A 6,000-nucleotide genomic window follows, 5' to 3' on the forward strand; every position below is an offset into this window, starting at 1 on the left:
TTTGTGCCTGGAGGGTTTTTCTTTTCCTTTTTTAAGAATTGGAGAAAACAAAATATTTTTCTAATTAAATAAATCTACGGTACCCGCTAATGGGGCCCGTCTGTGCGCTTGTCACAGAGCACTGGGAGAAGTGGAATAATGATTTTATTTTTTCATTAAATAGAATTATAGGCAGTTACTCAAAGCAACTGTGAGCCTAATTGAAAGAAAACCATTTCTTCTTAATTTACTTTCATGGTTCCGGATGATAAAAGAGTGTGTTCGCTGGAAAATTAAATAAAAAACACAACGCAAGGAAGCTTGAAATACTGCTTGGCAGGCACAGGTGGGATAGACGAGCCCGCTGCTAACATGACTTCCTTTTAACTTTAACTCGAAACTTTGAGTGAGTTCAGATACCAGGGTTTCCACTGAGAAGCCATCCTCCCTGCTCCATCCCCTTCCGAAGGTTTTATTCAAGCCTTCGCTTCAAAGCCAAATCGCTCAACTCTTAATTTAGTCACCCCCCAAATCAACCATTCCATACGGTCTCCTCCTGCGGTCATGAGCCTAGAGTTAGATTGTTCCTCGGACTGCGCTCTGGAGAATGGCAGTCAGAGGGAGTGAAACTCCGTTCCTCATGCCCTGCATGGGCTAGCCTACCCTACGCATACCTTAGCTCGATGTGCCTAGGAGTAAATGGGGCTGCTCACGCCCTCCAAGGAACGGATGGGGAATGAATGGATCCTTGGCTCCGCTCTTCTCACACTCATTGCTCTCGGCTACTCAGGCCAATGTTGTAACCTGCTGCAGGGGTAAGCCAGGAGGAAATTATGACCTCACATGAGTACTGGAGAAGCAGAGCAGGAATTGTGACGCAGAGGGGTGTCTATGAGGCACGGGGCCTCCAGGGGCAATGAAGAGTATGTATCTCCCCTTTTTGGGTCTGCACCTAAAGGTACAATCTGGCCCATAGAGAGCAGATGTGAAGTAGTGGTCAGAGCAAGAACCTGTTATTCAGGACTCCTGGGTGTCAATGTTTTGCAGGCTGGGTGGGTGGCCAAGAGCTAGTGGATCGCACTGTTGGGAAATGCAAGTCAATGCGCAAGGCTTTATTTCTTTTGCTGTTCTCGAAGCCATTCAGTTCCCAGCTGAAGCCTGTGGCTGTCCAGGGCCTGTACCGGGGAGCTCTCTGCATCCTTGCAAGTAACTCACAGGATGGCCCAATCTCCCCTTCCATCACAGGGACTGGAGTGGGGAAGGCAATGAATGGCATGATCATTTTTATCCCCTGGCAACTGGCTGGGACCCCATTCTTGCTTGGGGCACCACAGACCATTAGGCTGGGCTTGGGGGTGCACTGCCCTATGCAGGCCTGCTTCTCCTTGAGTGAAACTTCCAGGCTCCCTGAGTGCGTATGTTGCACCAGCACTTGAGAGGTTATAATTCCATTGTGAGGGTCCCTACATGGCCATTCTACTGCCTGAGATAAGGACACATCTGCTCGGGATCACAGAAGCAAACAGTGGCTGCAGCACTGACAGGAGTCTGTTTCCACTAACTGTTCCTGCTACTTCTTACACTAAACAGTCCCTAAAAAAGGCATGAGATAATGTTTCCCTGTGGCTGCTGTCAGACTCTCTCAGGGCTGCCATTTGCTCCATCTTTTGGATCTACTGGGTCCAGGATGAGATTCAAACCATCCTCCAAGGAAGCAAGATGTCTCCTTTTTTCTGTAAGAAATTAACTTTCGCTCTTCTACTGATGCCATTGAAGAGGCACAAGCTCATTCCAGGGCTTTGAAGGGCTTTGGGTCTGGTTAGTATATCGTGAAAGGGGGTGGGAGGGAAAGGGGGAGTTAACACAGTGAGGCTGAGATGCTACTCTGAAACAGATCCTTTTTTCCTTTTTAAAAACTAGCCTGAGTATTAGGAAGCAGATCTGGGGTGGGAACCAGATATTTCATTTTTATGGGGAATGCTGCAAGTCTGAATGTTTTGGGTTTCATTCCATTTCAATCAAATTCAGAAAACGGGAGTGTGGGGGGGAATCTCTTTGAGTCAATTTAGATGTTTCCTTTTGATGAAACTGAAATGTTTTCTTCTGATTTTGACTTTTTATATATAATAGATTTTGCATGAAAGGTCATTCCGAACTAGACAATTGAATGTTTTGTCTGCAAAGGCGCTGTAGATCTTCTCTCAACATTTTTCTTTTGAAACAAACTTTTTTGTCAATTGTCATGTTTCACTTTTGACAAATCGGCATTTTCCAATGGAAACATGCTCCTCTGGAGAACTTCCTCCTTTAGGAAGCTTTGGGATAGGGATAGGGGAAGGCAAGCAACTTGGCTCAGATCATTAGTAACATGATACTGAACTTCCCATCTCTAAGCCAGTAGTTTGGATCTACTGAGATCAACAGTGACCACATGTCATTACCATTTGGTGGCCTATGTGAAAAGAACCAGTACATTTCAATCCCTGTTTAACAGGGTCCTATAGAAATTACATTAAACCTTCTTTGCTATTGTATGGGACAGTCTGAAAAATCTATGGAAAGGTTAAAACTTTTAATTAAAATCTAGACACTTTTTCCATATGGAGAATGAGTGACCATGGCAGCAGAAAGTGGAAATTCCCAAGAGACATTGGTGAGGTCTCCAGCCCTGTATGTCAAACCCAAGACTTTTTTTCACTAATTTTTGAGTTTAGCCAAATTGACTTCAGATCTCCAGACCTTTGGAGAATTGCCAGTCGTTAGCTTGATCTCTCCATGATGATCATTACAGTAATGGAAGTCACAGCCTCATTGCGCCTGGCGCTGTACATACACCTAGTAAGTCCCTGCCTCAAGCTGTTTATGGGCTATCCAAATAGATGAGCTGGGCAAAAGGTGGGAGAATAGCAAAAGATAATCGTTTCCTGTTGCCATTAATAATCCTACTGAACCATTTCTGAGCATCCAATCTAAAAATGCTCTGATATGCCTTTGCATACCTGATAAATGCCCCTTTCAAAATAAGGATTTCTGCCAAACTCTTTAATACCTCCTTAATGTGAACTGACATTTTTCTCCTTTGTAATCACTGTATTAAAGTTTAATATAAAGTATTAATAAAACATACCATCCCTAATGGCAACCGGCAGAATAGTCTGAACATGGCTGCTGTGCAAAAGATATTTGTGTGACCAAATCATAGTGTGTTTAATCCTTTCTGTGCAGTCCAAGGGTAGGGGGTTCCTTTGCTATTTGGTGGTCCCAAATAGTGTACTCTTGAATGCAGTTACCACCACAAGCGCACAAGCCAGTAACGTATTGGTCATTTGTCTGTGGGGATCATTCTTGCCTTAAAAAAAAAAAATAATAATCCACTTAGAGAACTCGGGTCACTCAGCTAAAGGAGATGATTAAAAAAAAAAAGACTGAAGTGGGGGTGTTGCTGTTTTCTGCCCCTGTGGATTTTTAAAACCTCCATTTAAGGCCCAAAATAGAGGTAGAATAAAGGGTGAATAAAGGGTGTGTTTTCCACAGCTGTTCCAAGGGGGAAAAGCAGGAAACGGTGCTTGAGTCTATTTTCCTGGGTAGTTGATGTGACTAATTGCTGGCAAGCTTTGCCATACTGTAAGTGTGTGTGTGTGTGTGTGTGTCTCACCTGTTGAAGGCCTATGGGTTACATTAATGGACAGGGCACCACCAGCATAAAACTCATAAGAGTGAGGGGGTGGTGGAGACTCCCTGACTTACCTGTGATTTACAGCCTCCTAATGTTTTAAGCAAGCCAGAAGCATTTTAAGTATATAGGGCTAGGTATCTGGAGTGGCCATGCTGTGTTCAGTGCAAGACCAGGGAGGAGTAGGGGCAAAGTGGTCTTTAAGCTCCCTGCTTCCTGGGACTGCTCCCAAGGAAAGTTAGGGCAGCCTGTTGTCTGCCATGGCCCCATGGGGCCTCCCCCAACAGCTGGTGATTAATGGGCATTGTGGGGCATAGGGGTAACTGGGCTACATCCCCTTTCCCTTTGGAATATCCTGTGGAGAGTGGGTGGCATAGAATTGCTCAACCAGGAAGCTGTGGATTCTTCTGATGCAAGGAGAATATTTATGAGACTGGCTTTATTTTCTATTTTTTGCCACAAAACAGCAAACCGAGAGGAAGGATGGCCTTGTTATGGTGCTGGGCTGTAGCTCAGGAGCTGTGGCTTCAATTCCTTCCCTTACCACGTACCTTCTCTCTGACCCAGGCATAACACTTAATCTCTCTCTGCCTCCATTCTCCAATCTTCTGCCTGCATGTTGCTTCTTTCTCCCTCCTTTGTGGGTCTTCTCTATTTAGGGTCTTTGGAGTAGGAAGTTTCTTTTACCTTGTGTATGTACAGCATTGAGTGCATAAGGTCCCTAATCTCAGGAGAGGACTCTCTTCTGCAGGAAGATAAAATTTCCCCAAATCAAGAGAATAGCTTTAAAAAAAATCGCAATTTTAAAGAAGAACACTGGGTTCTTTTTATTTACCTTCTGGATTTTCAGACTTCGAAGTTCCAGTTTTCAAACTGATTTTCAACCACGAGAGTTAGAAGATCCTTTTATTTTTAAGTGAAAGCTGCAAGTCTCATGTAATCCCAGGACTCCGGCAACCAGCACTTCTAGGGACCCACCAAATATTGTGAGGCTTGTAATAAAATCAGTGGAGCTGGCAACTCTAAAGTCCTGGTTCCACTGAAGGAAAAGGACAAGGGAACCAAACATTTCTGTTCACGTTTGTTTTCTGTAGTCACCTCAGCTCCTTTGCTTCACTTTGTTTTAGCCTATTCTGAGGATATAAAGATATCAGAAGGAGAGACCTGCACAATTGACTATTTTATAGACTCAATGGGGAAAATAGTTTCACATGCAGAGTAATCTGGGCTAGGAGGAGGGAAAGGAGAGAGAGAGAGAGAGAGAGAGAGAGAGAAAAAATAAAGATCTAGGCCTGGGACTGCATGAACGAGAGGTGTCGTGTGAGGGTAAAGAGTGACTTAGATACTAGAGGGATGGCATTGAGAAGCGGCAGGCGGAAGGAAAAAGGGGAGGGGGGCTGCGGGGGAAAGCAGGAGACATGGTAAGTTAAGTAAATTCACATTTATTTCTCCAAGAATTTGTTTCAAACACTCTTCCTGCCCTCACTGAACGTTTGCTGTTTGGACGCCGTCCACTCAGGGGAGGAACAAAACCGCTCTGTGTTATAGCACGAGTGGCCAAGGTGAACACCAGGTCACTGGCAGGCTGCTGCGTTCGGTGCCTGTGCGCTCTACCTGAGGCGCAGTGTGTGTGGAGAGGGGTGAATCAGTGGGCATTTGGCCCCCCACTAGCACTCCCCCAGGCTCCATACTGGGCCTACAGTTCAGTCCTGTAAACAAAACCCCAGTGCTAATTGTTATCCATCTCCAGTCAGTCCCAGGCAATCTGTTACTAGCAGCTACATACTGCAGAGACTAGTCACCCTGGTCTCATTATGCTTTAAAATCTCTCCACAATGGTTCATGCAGAATGGGCAAGCTAGCCCACCGCTCTGTAATTCGATATCCTCAAGTCCAATATCCAGTCCGATGCAATCAGAGAGGATAATGCTGCAAGATAGTCTCCCATTTAAATTAGGCCCCCGAATATCAGCACCAGTGAAAGGGTTTTCAGCACCAGGGAAGACAAAATTAGTTTTACCCTTAGCCTAACCTTGCCTTCCCTGCATGGCAGATAGCAGATATGCTCCAGCTTATTGAAACTACAACAAACCTATTGTCTGGAGGCTGTCTACGTTAAAATGAACAATGAGAGACATTGTTGGTAATCTGTTATTGGAAGTTTTAAAATGTATGTCACGTTGGTATAGCAAAGAAATGGGGCATCTGCAGTGTAACCGTGGCGATCTTAGTACAGTGTTTCTGGGAGCAACCTTTCCCCACACAAAAACTACTCTACTGCGTGTAGGCCTCTGTCCTCCCTCACATGAATTCAACCTCTCTTCACTTCTAAAGAAGTTGCACCTGTG

The sequence above is a fragment of the Lepidochelys olivacea genome, assembly GCF_965140295.1.
Source record: "Lepidochelys olivacea isolate rLepOli2 genome assembly, chromosome: 18".
Lineage (NCBI taxonomy): Eukaryota > Metazoa > Chordata > Testudines > Cheloniidae > Lepidochelys > Lepidochelys olivacea.